The following is a 17,116-nucleotide window of genomic DNA, read 5'->3' as shown; positions in this document are numbered from 1 at the left end:
GAACCAACCTTAGGAAGAAACAAATATGGGGGAGCATAGAGAAGATATTGGAACCAAAACTGAGTTCCTTATACTTTCCTGATCCTCTGGATAAGCCCACCTTGAAATACACTGGAGTTTTGGAATTCCAGCTAGGAGTTTAAATTTTAAAATTTAAATTGCCTGATATATCTGGGTACCTATCCATGGTTTAGTGGGAATCAATTTGGAACAATTGTAGTGATTCATTGTGAACCTAAATATTTTATGGATTGGGAATCACATAGTATGCTTCTCCTGGAAGTTTCCACATGAAGAGGAAGAATGAACCCCTGTAATATTTTACAGAATTTTCCAGTTCACTAAAGGGATGCTATTCACCCAGTCATCATGTAATTTTGATGAACGTATATGACATCAGTAATTATGGTCTTTACTGAAATTCTTACAAAAATAAATGATGGCTTTGTGGCCCACACTTTAAAGCTGACCTGTGGCTCCTGATTCAGCTGACATGTCTTCATTCACATGGTTTTATTGTTTTTTAACAACAGTGGCAACATCTGGTTTGAGGCTTGACCTGGCTCTGATATGCTCTGTCTGTAGAAAGATATAAGGATAATAAGATTTAGACAGTAATTTTAGCATAATAATCACCAGTTTTGGAAGGCCTCCAGTGACTTCTCAGTAGGTCATTTTCCTCTAACATTTGTTATTATAGCACCATGTACAACTATTTCTTAGCATATGTTTTGTATACTTGTGGGAATAATTGGTTAATGCCTGTTTTATTAACTAATTTCTTATCCCCAAAAGGTAGAGACCATTGTCTGTAAACACTATTGGCTTCCTAAATCCTAGCACATTGTATGACATTTATTAGGCTCAATATGGACATGTATTGGATTAATGGATTCAGGGAAAGCTTATAATAGAGTAGGAGATAGTCAAATGAGAAATAATGCCAAAAAGCAGAAGTCAAGTGATAGCCCCATACCTCAAAATGTGAGTCACTTTTGTTTAGTGATCATCCCAACAACTAAGAACGTAAGGGAATCAGTTTTATTCACAATCTAAGTATAATTTGGAGGCAGTAGATACATTCGCTTAATCTATTTAAAAAATTTTAAGAGTGTAACTTCATGTGGATTCTGTTTTTCAATTTCATGTGTAAATCACTTCAAGTATTAGTTCCAGATGGTGCAGTCTCAAAGGCTTCGTATTTACTCACAGTTCAATATTCTTTTCCAAATCATATTTGAAAGCAGCATTTCATACAAATACTAGTCTTGAAACTGAGCAAAGGTAAGACAATCCTCAAACCTAGAGACTACTAGGGCCTTCCTTGGTTCTTTCAGGAGGCAAAAGGCTCCTAATTGTATGAATATTTTATCCATCCAGGAAGGTATTCAGGTATTCTCCCCACCCCTTTTTTCCATCTCCTCCTCTCCCTCTCTCCCCGTCTCCCCAGCAAAAGTCAAAACTAGATAATGGGTTAATTGGGAAAGGTTTTCTTATATTAATCCTTTTTTTTTTTTTTTAAACATCCCTTACCTTGACCTATACACACATTCAAAGAGAGGGAGAGGAGAAAGAAATGTGAAATGCATTTTGAAATATGACTAGCAGTAATTGAAAAATGTTTCATTTCTCTTTGAATTAATATTTCACATTGCTTCTTTTTGATGTGTTTAAAAATATTCTACTCGTGATGATGACTATCTTTGTGTGTGTGAGCAGTGCTCAAAAAAACAATGACTGCTTAGTATGTTGTTGAACCCAAGTTTGTGTGCCCGATGCACAGTGAGGCCAAACAAACTGAAATGTTGGTGTTTGGAGCAGAGAAAGGTTTATTGCAAGAACTAAGGAAGGAGAATGGACAGCTCATGCTCAAAAGACCTGAACTCCTTGATGGCTTTCAGGCAAAGGTTTTTATTTTTATTTATTTATTTTTTAAAATTTATTTATTTATTTATTTATTTATTTATTTATTTATTTATTTTTGGCTGCATTGGGTTTTTGTTGCTGCACACGGGCTTTCTCTAGTTGCACGAGTGGGGGCTACTCTTCGTTGTGGTGCGTGGGCTTCCTATTGTGGTGGCTTCTCTTGTTGCAGAGCATGGGCTCTAGGTGCACAGGCTTCAGTAGTTGTGGCTCGCGGCCTCTAGAGCGCAGGCTCAGTAGTTGTGGCGCACGGGCTTTGTTGCCTTGTGACATGTGGGATCTTCCCAGACCAGTACTCGAACCCGTGTTCCCTGTATTGGTAGGCGGATTCTTAACCACTGCACCACCAGGGAAGCCCCAGGCAAAGGTTTTTAAAGACAGTGTTAGGGGAAAGGGTCTCAGGATACGTGATCAGCTCATGGACCTTCTGATTGGTTGGTAGTGAGGTAACAGGGTGATGTTTCTGGAATCTCAACCTTCTGGTTCCAACCAGTCTGAGGTCTACATGCTTGTGGTCAGCATGTAGTCACCATCCTCCACCTGGGTGGGGGTCTTGGTTTCTGTAGAACAACTCAAAGATATTCATCAGATTGTTATCTATATCCCTACAGGAGGAACTAGGAGTCCTGTGACTCTATCGTTCTAATCATTAACTGCTTAAGCCTGCTCTTTGGAACTTGGAGGAGGCCTAGGAGTCTAAAGCCTATTTTTTTCTTACAAAAAAGAAATGGGAGACACAGAAGGGGGTTTTGTACTCTGGAGGGCCCTGCAGGGTCCTGCTCAGTTTCACATGTACCTAACAACACCAGAGAGAAATTTGCTCTTTGATTTGAGGCAGTAGCTACTATTTTGCAGGACCTTCTGGTGTGACGTTCTGCTTTTTAGGCTTTTAGGAGTCCACAGATTTTTCTCAGAAAAGCTGTTGCCAATTCCTTATATCCTCATGCCATATTCTCTTCCTCCTACTGTCTGTCTCTCAATGCTGATTGTGGCTATACTGCATTATTGGAAGCTGAATTTTAAAACAACTTGTAAGTCCACATTTCACCTTACCCAGTAGGTCTTACTATTATGTAAGGATTCTCAGCTCAGAATTTTAGTTTATGTGAGAAATGTTGCTATTACATTTTATTCAAGTGGTTAACCTTTTACATTTATTGATATATTGCATAGGTTTTCTTTTTACTCCAATATATTTTTTATTGCCATTTTTATACTTCCTTGTTGCTTCTTCTCTGTCCTCTCTATTTTAACTTAAATTGAAAGAAACAGAGACTCATTTTCTTCAAATAATGGAGGAACTTTATTAACACTAGACAAGAAAATCTGATTACTAAAGCATGAGAACTATAATATGGTGGGATCTTGCATTAGATGCTCATTCAGCATTAAAGGCAATTCTCAGATTTCAGAAGTTTGTGACTGTTCACTTTAGGGTTCCAACACCTATATAATTAAATAAAAAGGAATTTTCAGAATTTTCAGTCATGTCTCCATAATAATCTCTTTATGTGCCAGTTTTCCTATTTCTGCTTCTCTTCTCATTACCTACAGGGCTAACACTTTCCTTACTCCTGAAATAGGCATTCTGATTGACTCAGCTTACTATCCTCAATTATTCTTTGCTTCAGACCTCATCATGGGTAGCTAGTTTGACTGCAGATTGACTTATTTTGTGCCAAGTACTCACCCCTCATCCAAACTGCATGAGAAAGTCACGGTTACATGGCTAGGTTTATCTCTGAGAGAGGATTTTGGAAAGGGCTGTTTCTCCTGTTTCTCTTGAAGCAAACTTTGTTATGATTGACTTATCTAGTACAATGGTCCTTGACTTCTAGCATTTAAGTCCTTATATTCATGTGTACAGTTGCCATATGAAATAATCCAATTAACAAATGAAAACCCACAAAGGTATATAATACTCTGATCTGTTTAAGTTATATGTTCAGTGGCTGCAATTCAAACTATTAGTGGCTTTTAAAAGATGGGAGTTTATATCCTTCTTATTTAAACCTAGTTTGCTATTGTGTCTCTTCCTTTATCTTCCTACTTCATTTTCTCTCTTCTTTTACTGTAAAGTATGCTCCTTCATCATAGCCAATGTTAAGTGAAAATTCTGTGCTGGGACTATGATATTCACTTAGGTCTAGGGATGGCAGTATTGGCAGGACATGGTCAATAAAGAAGAAAAAGTCAAATCCATAATAATTGCATTTTACTGGTAGGGCCAGTATAATTGTTCTACTGCTATTAAATAGTAGTACCATACTAGGGGTTAATGACTGATAAATATTTCTTGAAAAATATAGGGAGCTTTTTTGAAATTTTTATGTAAAATTTGAATATCCACACTTTGTTTTTAATTCTAGTAGTGTTTTCCTTTACAATTAAAAAATCGTATTCTGTATATTTCTTTAATTATCAATATCATGAATGATTTTGTATTTATTGATTCTCTTTCACACAAAAGAAGAAAATTAGTACTCTTTTCCTTCCACCTCTCTTGCCACTTTCTAGTTTTTGTTGACATTGTGGTCTTCTGGATTCATAATATTATAACTATATTTTTATTATATATCTTCTAAGATTTATTAAAAAGAGAAGAAGGATTCTGGAAATCCAGAAAGGCAGCCTCTTCTGAATGTATTTTCTATGCTCCCATATCTGATTGTCTACTACTACTGAACTAGGTGGATCTGGTCAACTTGAGATGTGTGATCATCCTAGAAACCAGTGGTGTGGGTGTGGGGCGTTTGGGGCTTTAACCTTATAGAGGAAAGTCCAGAGACAGTGGACTATGAGAAGCTCCACACCTTGGATGTATTGGGTGGGCCAAAATGTTTGTTCATTTTTTCCCGTAAGATGGCTCTAGTAGCACTTAGTTGTCTTTAACTTCATTTGAAATAATTTTGTTAGATTGTATGTGACAGCTGTCATATGAGTGTGCATTTAAAAAAAGACATCAAAATTGGTGAATTTTTATGTAGCCATTTTAATATTGAAGATGGAAGAAAAACAACATTTTTGGTATATTATGCTTTATTATTTCAAGAAAGGTAAAAACGCAAGTGAAACGCAAAAAAGATTTGTGCAGTGTATGGAGAAGGTGCTGTAACTGATTGAACGTGTCAAAAGTGGTTTGCCAAGTTTCGTGCCGGAGATTTCTTGCCAGATGATGCTCCACGGATGGGTAGACCAGTTGAAGTTGATAACGATCAAATCGAAACGACAGTTGAGAAACAATCAACTTTATACCACATGGGAGATAGCCAACATACTCAAAATATCCAAATCAAGCGCTGAAAATCATTTGCACCAGCTTGGTTATGTTCATCACTTTGATGTTTGGGTGGAATGGAAGAGATCATGGGGCAAGCGAAATGAACCACCACCAACCACATCAAAGGCCAGTCTTCATCCAGAGAAGGTGATGTTGTATATATGGTGGGATTGGAAGGGAATCCTCTATTATGAGCTCCTTTTGGAAAACCAAATGATTCATTCCAACAAGTACTGCTCCCAATTAGACCAACTGAAAAAGGCACTTGACGAAAAGCATCCAGAATTAGTGAAGAGAAACACATAATATTCCATGAGGCTAACGCAAGACCGCGTGTTTCTTTGATGACCAGACAAAAACTGTTACAGCTTGGCTGGGAAGTTCTGATTCATCTGTCATAGTCACCAGACATTGCACCTTTGAATTTCTGTTTATTTTGATCTTTACAAAATTCTCTTAATAGAAAAAAATTCAGTTCCCTGAAAGATTGTAAAAGGTACCTGGAGCAGTTCTTTGCTCAAAAAGATAAAAAATTTTGGGAAGATGGAATTATGAAATTGCCTGAAAAATGGCAGAAGGTAGTGGAACAAAAGGGTGAATACATTGCTCAGTCAAGTTCTTAGTGAAAATGAAAAACGTGTCTTTTATTTTTACTTAAAAAACTGAAGGCACTTTTTGGCCCACCCAATATACTGGCCCTGCATAAAAATGTATAGGCTCCCTATTCTCGAGACTAGGATAGTGGAAGGAGCATAGGGACCTGGCAGGGTTTCTCCAGCTAGGGTAGGCTAGGGATCAAGGAAAATAGGCAAGAGCTAAAGGAACATGGAACCCATCTCCTTCCATCATTTGAGAGATATCCATGTAAATCTGTTCCCAATTAACATAACTCAGTCTCAGAAGCCAACCACAGTGAAAACATCAAAAGCAAGAAAAAATAACAACATATATAAGGAGTTTGGTTGCCTGAGAGGAAAATCGGCCATCACAGAGAGCCAACTGGAAGACACACAGGAAGACTTGGACAGACAATAAATGAACTTAAGGGCCAAGGAAAACATGAAACCATCATTCTGGACCTAAATACTTGTAGAATTTTAAAAAGTTAGTAAACAAATTAAACTAAAAGATAGCCACTGAATAGAGTGAATTGAAATTAGTGGTACGGAGAGGTGTGGGTAGAAGAAATATCTCAAAGCCTGTAAAGATTTACACATTGGTTTTGGCAGAAATCATTAATAGAAAAGCATGATGCTATTACCGAAATCCAAAATGACCTAGTGCCTCTGTTTCTTTACCAATAAAATGAGGATAATAATAGTATCTCATGGGATTATTATAAAGAATTGAAAGAGTTAATATTTGTAAGGTGCTTAAAGCAGTTCTTAACACAGAATAAATGCTCTGTGTTTGCTAAGTAAATAAATAAGACAGAAATAATGACTAAATCCAAACACTGATTATTTGAAAAGACCAATAAAATAAATAAACACATCTTGAGAATGGTTTTAAACAAGGAGAGAGAGAGGAAAAACAAAAAATTTGGAATGTAAAAGCAAACACCTCTAATACAGAGGAACTTAAAAGAATTATGTTTGAATATAACCTGCAAACCCATGCAATTTCAAAACCATGAGAAATATCTGATTTTCCATTTAAATGCAAATTATCAATACTGACCTAACAAGAAGTTAAAAATCTGAATGGATCTATTACCACAGTACAAATTGATACAGGGCACCAGGATCAGATGAATTTCCAGTAATTTTAAAGGACAGATAATTTGAAAATTATCACAATTATTTCAGACCAAACTGGAAAGCCTTCAGATTTATTTTATGAAGGCAATATAACTTCAAAATCAGAACCTGACTAAACTAGAAAGAATAGAAAATAAAGACAGTCACATTTTGGAGGGTTTTATAACATTTTTGTTGAATCCCAAATATCATTTCAAAATGTAATCCACATCAGAATGATGAATAAGATATGTTATATCCTTTTCTTCTTTATGAGCTTTGAAATACAGTGTATTTCACAGTTACAGGACATCTCAATGCAAAAGTGAAAGGAGGTCATGTATATATGACCTCTATGGAGATGTCTTAAGATTTACATTTGTAAGAGAAGAGTAACATAGCCAAGTTGTCAAAACATACCTTAAAATGTTTCAATAACTGAATCAATTATCAGGTTTAGAGTTGAATTTACACTAGTTTGAAATGAATCAAATTTGTTAAAAGTCTCATCCTGTTTAATGTTGAATAGTATCCCGTTGTATAGATGGGTCACCATTTGTGTATCCATTCACCCTTTGAAGGACATTGGTGTCCAATCCAGCATTTAGTGATTATAATTATGAACATAGGTGCTATAAGCATTTGCATTGCTTGTTTTTGTGAATGTAGGTTTTCATTTATCTAGACAAAATTATCTCAGAGGACAATCTCACTTTTGATGAAAATATTCAAAATAAAATGAATAGAATTCAGCCAAAACATCAGGGCTAATGAGTTTTCTTCCATGATTGGCAGGGGTGGTTCAAAATCAAGATGCTAGAGTTACATAAATATTAAGTAACTTGCCTAAGGTTCTCCAGTGAGTGTGAAATTAAACAATTTTAACCCTCACTTGTTGGCTCAATAATAATAATAGTAACAACGAATATGTTATCATGAAATACCTAAGTTGTACTCAAACTATTCTATAGCTGTTTTATTTCTTAGAAGTTAAAAGATTCATCTTATAATTTTTCCTTTAGATATTGTTATGTGAGAAGAAACAGGAATTGCCATATTAGAAGTGAAGGCATTTTTTGAGATTAAATGTAAAATAAAATATTTGCTTTTGCTATAGATGAGTAAGTGAGAAGAAAAAGAACAAAGAGAGACTTTTTAGATTTTTGGCTTGACTAAAAGCTAGGTAGGATACTCATGATCTACTCTCAGCAAAAACGATAGAGGAAGAAAATAGACAGGAAAAGGTTTCCCAAAAAGTCAAGGGCTAGGCTAAAGAGAAGCAGAAGTGGCAGTATTATGACTGTGGAAGATGAATGTAGTGGCACTTCTCATTTATTTAGTATTCAGGATTTCAACCTTAATTAGGGTTCCTTTGTCACATCATTCATCAAATATACTTGAAGAAATGGAAATGAACCTCAAAGTTTCTGTCGCCTCAGGCGTGCTTTTAATACTTTTACTCATTTCAGCGTATTGTGAAGTACAATGAGTTGACTAGGAAATGTTTTAGTCAGAATAAGTAACATCCAAATGAAGACATCACACATTATAAGCAATTCTGGCAGGAATATCAAAAAGCAACTATGTAAATGGTTACTAACTTGCGTTTCTTTCAGCCAGAGCTAAGAACAATACCTTTTTTCTTTACCCCAAAATATTCTTGTTTGCCACCCAAAGATTTGTAACAGTCCTTTTAAAAAACTACTTTAAAAGCGATTCCTGCTTATGAAATTCCACAGCGTTTGTTTTGTTAACAATGTGACTGTATTTACAAAGGAATTTGCATATTTATGATTATAACCTGACAAGTCAGATATAGAAAATATAGGATTATTAATTCAATAAGCATGTTTAGCATGTGTAGAACTACTTTAGGCACCAAGATAATCCTTTTTCAACCTTATCTTCTGCAAAACCTTTTCCTATATGTGATGTCCTTACCTTGTCCCTACCTATATGTGATGCCACCTTCTTTGGTAACTGTGCCCCAGGTAGAAAGGATGACTCTCTCCATTTAGCACCTGTAGCCCTTGGCACACACATCTTAAATGAATCATCCATGTGCATAAATGTATGATACATATATACTATATATGTCCCCATACAGAATATAAACATTTAAAAAACAGGGATACTATTATATACATTTGGATTTCCAAAAACTAGAACTTGTTGATATTTAATATATTAGTCATCTTTTGATTTTACAAATAAATGAATAAATGATTAATCATATAATTAATAATTATATGATTAATCATTATTAGATATAGTAATATCATACTTGTTTTATTGAGTAGTTGTGAGATCAAAGTCTTTTTAAAGTTGCATAGAAAGTGACATTTCATTGTTGGTCTCATCATGGATGCTCTTGAATTTATATCCTACTAGTGTAATTAATGCAATAGCTGTATTAGAATTAAGTACTAGGCTTAGAAAGTAGTCTGAGCCCATATTTTACTGTTCACCAGCTATAGCGTGACTTTGGCCACATTTTTAAACTTTTCTATACTTCATTTCCTCATCTAAAAATGGGAATAATAATGTGGGGTGTTTCACAGGGCTATTTGTTAAAATTAAATGAGGTAAATAAGTAACACACCTAAAAGAGTCTTAGATACATAACAAGTCTTCAGTAACTATTATTTGTGACTATTATTAACATAGTTTGACATTTTATAAGGACTTTGCTGATTCTGCTGCGCAGAGCCTCCTTTTTTCTACCTATATTTTAAAATAAGAGACTGGATTCCTGATGCCTGAATTATAAAGGTTTTTCATACCATTTTAGAAAGCACTATGGACTCCCTTTGAATTCCTTACATTTTATCCCCAAATACTAATGTAATCATAAAGACAAAGAATTCCATTAATTTTCTTGAACGAGCTCTATGGGACTATATAGTACTTTCCAAAATAGAATAAGAGCCCCCTATATGTGAATATCCAGTAGGAAAAAGCTTTGTGGGCTTTTTAAACCAACTTTGGCTAAAGAAACCCTGAGAATATTCTCACTCCTCTGAGAATATGCTCTCTGTGTCTTATACTTCAGAGCTGTCAGTCAGTATTTTTGATCATTAGCCATCTGTGATTATTTTAATTTTTGCCAGCAGGAGAAGGAACTCTTTTCCACCCAGGAGCTCTGTTATTACAATATAATTTATATGTAAAGAGCTCATTTCATCAGTGAGAGAAACTTTTCTGCAGTTTTTTTAAGGTTTGAAGGAAACGCATGGTATCTTGTTTGTTTGTTTGTTTCTTTTTTTTTCCTTTCTCCATCTCTACACCACTGTTTCTCTGTCATACTTCACATTTATCCTGGCATCTCCCCATATAGAAATTCTCTAGTACCTAGTCAATAGTTTTAAGAACAGGATTAAGTTAAACTGATTTCTGTATGTTTTAAATGAAAACCCTCATATTTATTGTAGTTGCTGTTTTAAAATGTAAAGCTCATAGAGAAAAATATAATTTTAGTTTGCAATGATGTTTAGTGTTGAAGATGAAGCCTCTAGTTAGAATTTCCTTCTTAAAAGTTTATTAAAATGGCATGATGACATTTTAGCTATAACTATGTAATAAGGACAAGTTTTGAGGGAGGCAAAAAAAGAATTTAAAAATAAAAAAAGTTGGCCTTTTGTATGTAATACCATGAGTTAGGATTTAGAGTCATGGAATCACATTCATACCTCATCTGACTTCTGCTTCTCATTTCAGTTTGACCTTCAGCAAGTCAAAAACTCCCCTCAATCACTTTCCCTATAATGTGGAATAATAATGTTTAACTGAATATGGTTATTGAAAAGATTAATGAGTTATTGGTCATAAAACGTAACTCATGTATTAAAAGTCTCTGCATGAAGAGAAGACTGAATCCCCGGGTCATTATTGCAGAGTGGTTTTGTGAAGTGAAGTAAATTATTGATCAACTACACAAAATTTTAGGTCTCGAACTTTATGAAGCAAGTTTCAAATCTCAGGATAGATGCTACTAGAAATGAGTGCATTTGGAGGTCCCATGCCATTTCTTGTGGAAACAAAGTATATTATTTCTTCCTTTCCTGGTGAAAGGGCACAGTATATTCTTGGCAGAGTTGACTTTTAAGGAAATTACTGATGATCTGAGGACACTCCTATATTTTTCTTCTTTCTTTTCCATCTACTTTTTCCTCTCCCATTTCCTAGCTCTATTTCTCTGTTTCGCTGTCTCTGCTTTCTTTGAGAACATGAACTGGGAGTGCTTCCTCCCATAACTTAAGTAGAGAAAGCGAACAATCTCAGTGTAGCAACAGCAATGAGAGCAACATAATACTTCCTGTCTCTGGGCACTTAGATGCCTTGTTTAAAAAATAATTGAAAAGTAACATCATGTGTTCATTCTGACAATTTTTACTGAGAAGTTTTGAAAAAAGGCCAAGAATAAATGTAAGATTTTCTCAGTTTTCATTTGTTTTTATCTAGGAGTAAGGGAAGCGGAGGATGATATATAAACACACACACACGTAGGGAACGTTACTTTCTGAAACAGTGATCAGCTTGGTGAGGAAGCAGCAGCTTCTTCTGAGAAATAGCAGGGAATGTAGCCAAGTGCCCAAAGAACCCTGAGTCACTAGGTCCGGTCTCATTGAAAACTAACCTAATCTGCATCCAATTTAACATCTGAACTTAATTTGCTTGGCTCTAATCAACCCAGAGCATCTTCCCCCATAGAAGCCTTGAGATTAGTCATGATATCCAGAAATGTCAAGAGTAATGACAAATAACTGACACATATATACCTTCATGCAGCTTGCCTCTTAGAGATGGTTTCTTAAATTTAAAAAGCTTCAATATATGGTGCTTTGTGATGCAGACAGAATCTGTTTCTTTATGCCAATCACTTGTTTTTTAAGAATCACGGAATGGGCTCAGCTCCCTTGTAGAGATAATTTTGCCCCAGTAGCAAAACTAAAAGAGTTACTGTTTAGATTTTTTTTTTTTTTAAGACAAACAAACTGTAGGTTACACTCCGGAGCTGCTGAAAGAATGAGACAGTTTTGCTAACTCTAACATGACTTTTCATGACTCAGTCCAGAGCTGCTAAAATCATGTGACTTGCATATATTGTGTAGTTATATAGACCAGGAAACAATGTGGTACATCTCTGTCCCTTAGCAACTTGGGTTTATGTCCTGGAAAGTAACTCCATGCACAGGCAGTGAGAATTATAAGAATAGCTCAGTTATATCTGCCCTCCTAGCCAGAGGTGAGAGACAATCAGGTCAAATAACAAATAAGCTATATTTAAGCTTTGGAAAATTTAAAAAACAAATGAGTTAATGATTTTATTTCTATGCAAATAACAAATCTTTGGGACAGATCAAATGCGGTTTTTGCTTCCATATTGCCGAACTTTGATTTGATTGATTCTATATTTATCCCCATGTGGCAGCTGTACCACTCACTTTAGAGGAAAACTTTCCTAATTCGAGTGTATCAAGGAAAATCTGCAAGTTAAAAACTCACTTTTATCAGCAGGCATTTGGAGAATGGCAGGTGACAAATAAAGCTCTTAGTGGATTATTCTAATTGCATTTTCTTTTACCTTCATAACTTAAAAAGTTGTAGGAAAAGGGAGAGGGCAACTTTCTATGGTTTTGACAGTTGTGCTTACATCTTTCTTGAATGAACACTGTTTGAAGTTTCCGCAGACTCTCAGTGTGAAGCTAGTTTGGGAATGTCTGTAACTTGTACCATGGATATATAGAAAAAAGGACTAAGAATAGTCGGATGCATTAGATACATAAAAGTATTGACTAACGTTATTGCAAACTATTTGTAAGCCTTTCTCTACTTTTGTTTATTTTCACAAATTTCCTTACACATTTATTACTTTATATTGATGACAGAAGAGTAAAACACAAAATAATAAAACATAAGAACTTAAATAAAGAATAAAAAACTAAAATGAGGTAAACTTAGGAGGTCTAAATGAAGCAACAATGGTATTAACTTGAATATTCCTTTAAAAACAAAATATATTTTATTATAAATCAAAACCCCCTAATTCTCGGTTTAAATTGTTGCTCTGGGATTTTTATAATATTGATAGGAATTTTAGTATAGAAAGGAATTATAATATAGAAAGGAATTGAGTTGTAATAGAGTTAGGAATTATAATAAAGAAAGGAATTGTCACAGATATTAATTGGTTAATGTGTATCTGAGTATTTCTGAGAACACAGTTTCAATATTGGGCAATGATAATGTTTTTATTACAATTTCAATTTTTTTTAAACATTGGAAGCAAACTTGAAATTTTATCTAAATGACAAATTTTATGCAAATATGCATGTATTATATATTCAGAAATAAGCAAACACGTATTTCCCATTAGCTAGAAGAACTAGAAAGAGAAATGGATAATACGATTCAGATCAAAGTAAAAACTGGAATCCCAAGAAGAACATGTGCTGCTCAGTTGATTTTTCTGCCTATGTCACATTGTATCATGACTTTATATATTTAACCTGTGCTCCCAACATGAGTACTTTAAATTTGCTTATAGTTTAAGCATTCATTCTTCATCAGTAACCAAATACCTATATTTGCAGATTTTCAGAATTTATCCTTTCCTCATAATCCTCACAGAAATTTCTCCAAAATAATATTACTTTTCTCAGTTACAGAGCAAAATTGAATCAATAGTGATAAATATGGCATGTAAGGGAAATATAAAAAAAAAGCTCCTACGTCTGACTGAATGAGTTAAGAATAGCTTAAAGGAGGTTGCATTTTTGATGACACTTGGCAGTATATTTAAAGGTTGACAGAAAGCCTCAGGTGGAAAATGTATAGAAAGATAAGTGAGTATGAGGTTATGATGTGTTCTGGGAACTACGAGTAGTTTTTTTTATTATTGTAAGGTTTAGTTTAAATTCTGTTTGTCTTCATTAAGTGTCTTGAGACATTGTGAAAGTGTGTAAAGAAGTTTATGGTTAGAGGTGAGACTGAAAATGTAGCAGAAACTAGATTTGAAAAAGGCCTTGTATAATTTGTAAGGGGATTAGATTTATCTATTCTCATTTCAATCCCTTCTATCATGTCCGTCATGTTTAAAAACCAGCAATGTCTCACTCAAATGACTCAAAATCTCACTCCTTCAACAAACCTTACTGTGTTAAATAAATATGTAATTTATTGTACTACTGTGTCTGGCTTATTTCACATAGCATAATGTCCTCTAGGTTCATCCATGTCGTTAGCCAATTGCAGTGTTTTCTTCTGAATAATATTACATTGTTTACATATATGCCACATTTTCTTTATCTATTTGCTTGTCAGTGGACATTTATGTTGCCTCTATATTTGGCTGTTGGGAATAATGCTGCGGTGAACACAGGAGTGCAGATATCTCTTAGGGATCCAGATTTTAATTCCTTTGTATATATACCCAGAAGTGGGATTGCTAGATTATATAGTAGTTCTATTTTTAATTTTTGAGGAATCTCCATATTGTTTTCCATAATGGCTGTATCAGTTTACATTTCCACCAACAGTGTTCAAGGGTTCCATTTTCTCCACATCCTTATAAATAGTTGATACCTTTTTTTTTTTTTTAAATAATAGCCATCCTAATAGGTATGGGGTGATATCATATTGCAAGTTTAAAAAAATGTTCTTTTTTTCCACATTGCGGTTTTGATTTGCATTTCCTTAATGATTAAGGATGTTGAACATGTTTTCATAGACCGGTTGGCCAGTTGTTTGTCTTTGGAGAAACGCCTATTCATTTCCTCTTCTCATTTTTTAATCACATTGGTGTTTTGCTATTGAGTTGTAGGAGTTTTATACATATTTTGGTTATTAATCCCTTATCAGATATATGGCCTGCAAATATTATTTTTCCATTCCATAGGTTATCCTTTCATTTTGTTTCTTGTTTGCTTTGCTGTGCAAAAGCTTTTTAGTTTTAGTAAAATTTATGTATATTTGCTTTTGTTGCCTGTGCTTTTGGTGTTATAGATGAGAAATCACTGCCAAGACTTTTTTTTTCTGTCGAGCAACACTTTTCCTATTTTTTATTCTATGAGTTTTATGGTTTGAGTCTTTGAGTCTTTAATCTATTTAGAGTCTTTAATCTATTTTGAGTTAAAATTTTGTATATGGTGTAAGGTAGGGGTCCACTTTCATTCTTTTGTATGTGGATAACAGGTTTTCCAACACTAATTATTGAAGAGACTATTGTTTGCCCATTTATATGTTTTTAGTGTCCTTGTCAAAAGTTAGTTGGCCACATATGTGTGGATTTTTTGGGGGGCTCTCCATTTTGTTCGATTGGTCTATGCATCTGTTTTTATGCCAATTCCATACCATTTTGATTAATATAGCTTGTGATATAGTTTGAAATCAGAAAGAATGATGCCTTGGGCTTTGTTCTTCTCTCTCAAAAGAAGATTTGGGGTCATCTGTAGTTCCATTTGGATTTTAGAATAGGTTTTTCTATTTCTGAAAAATGATACTGGAAGTTCAAAAGAGATATCTTTGACTCTGTAGATCACTTTAGATATTATACACATTTAACAATATTCTACCAATCTATAAGCAAGGACATCTTTCCATTTATTTATGTCTGCTTAATTTTTGTCATTAGTGAATTACAGTTTCAGTGTAAAAGAATTTTATCTCCTTGGTTAATTTTATTTCTACATAATTTATTCTTTTTGATGCTATCGTATATTATGTTGTTTTCTTAATTTCCTTTTTGCACAGTTTGTTGTTGGTGTATAGAAACTAGGCTGATTTATGTATACTGATTTTGTATCCTGAAATTTTACTGAATTTGTTTATTCTAATAGATGTGTGTTTGTGTGTGTGTATGTAGTCTTTCAAGTTTTCTACATATAAAATCATGTCATCTACAAACGGAGATACTTTTACTTTTTTTCTAATTTAGATGACTTTTATTTCTTTTTCTTGCCTAATTGCTCTGGCCAGGACTTCCAGTACTTTGTTGGATAGTGAGAGTGGACACCCTTGCCTTACTCCAGATCTTGAGGGAAAACCTTTCAGTTTTTCACCATTGAGTATAATGTTAGCTGTCATATACATCCTTTGTTGTGTTGAGGCACTTTCCTTCTATACCAAACTTGTTGAGAGTTGTAATCATGAAAGGGTGCTGTGTTTTGTTAAACACTTTTTCTGCATCTATTGAGATGATTATGTAATTTTTATCCTTCATTTTTTAATGCAGTGTATCATATTGATTGATTTGCATATGCTAAACTAAACTTGAATCACAGGGACAAATTTTACTTTTTCCTGGTATATTATCTTTTTAATATACTGTTGAATTTGGTTTGCTAGAAGTTTACTTATATAAATATATTTTTAAAATATATTGTTTAATGATATATATAATGAATAATCATACATAAACTTCATGTAAAGTATATCTGAATTCATCCCCAAAGTTTATAAGATCAGAAAGGGGATGGAGTAGAAAAATAAACATACAAAACATCATTGACCATGGATTAACTCAAAATATGGACTAATGACAGATAAAATACACAGAGAAAAATTAGGAAAATATTGCTAGGAAAAGAAGATAATCTTAGTCATGTCCCACAAACAGAGAACAAATTATGGTGATACAAAGGACATTATCAGCAGGGTATCAGGTTTGTGAGCAGATATCACTTTCCATATATGGGAAAGGTGACTTGAAGGACTACCTTAGAGAACCTTAACCTTAGCCTTAACAAATCTTGCTCTCTGAGCCAGGAGGAGGAGTGGGTGACTTATTTTCAAAGATAAGGCTGGTAAGACTAATGACCACTTAAAACTGTGGCCCAGAAAAGTAAGAGGACACAATCTGACCCTTGCAAACAGGAGGCTATATCCCTAGAAGTAAGAAAAATATAAAAATGGACCTTGACTGAATCAGGAGATTTGTCTGCTATTATCTTCCTGGAAAAAGAAAATCAAATCCTCTGTGGAGTAATATAATGTTTTCCAGTTTCTCTACATACATTTTTATAGGTAGTGTCCAATATTAAATAAAAAATTATCAGGAATGCCAGGAGCCAGGCCAGAATATCAGGAAATCAAGAGGAAAAAAGACCATAGAAACAGATCCAAATATGTTTTATATGTTGGGGTTTTCAGTCACTTCAAATGAAATATGATTACA

The sequence above is a fragment of the Hyperoodon ampullatus genome (genome assembly GCF_949752795.1).
Source record: "Hyperoodon ampullatus genome assembly, chromosome: 9".
NCBI classification, from domain to species: Eukaryota; Metazoa; Chordata; class Mammalia; order Artiodactyla; family Ziphiidae; genus Hyperoodon; species Hyperoodon ampullatus.
The sequence above is the reverse complement of the archived record's forward strand: the minus strand, read 5'-3'. Positions refer to the sequence as shown.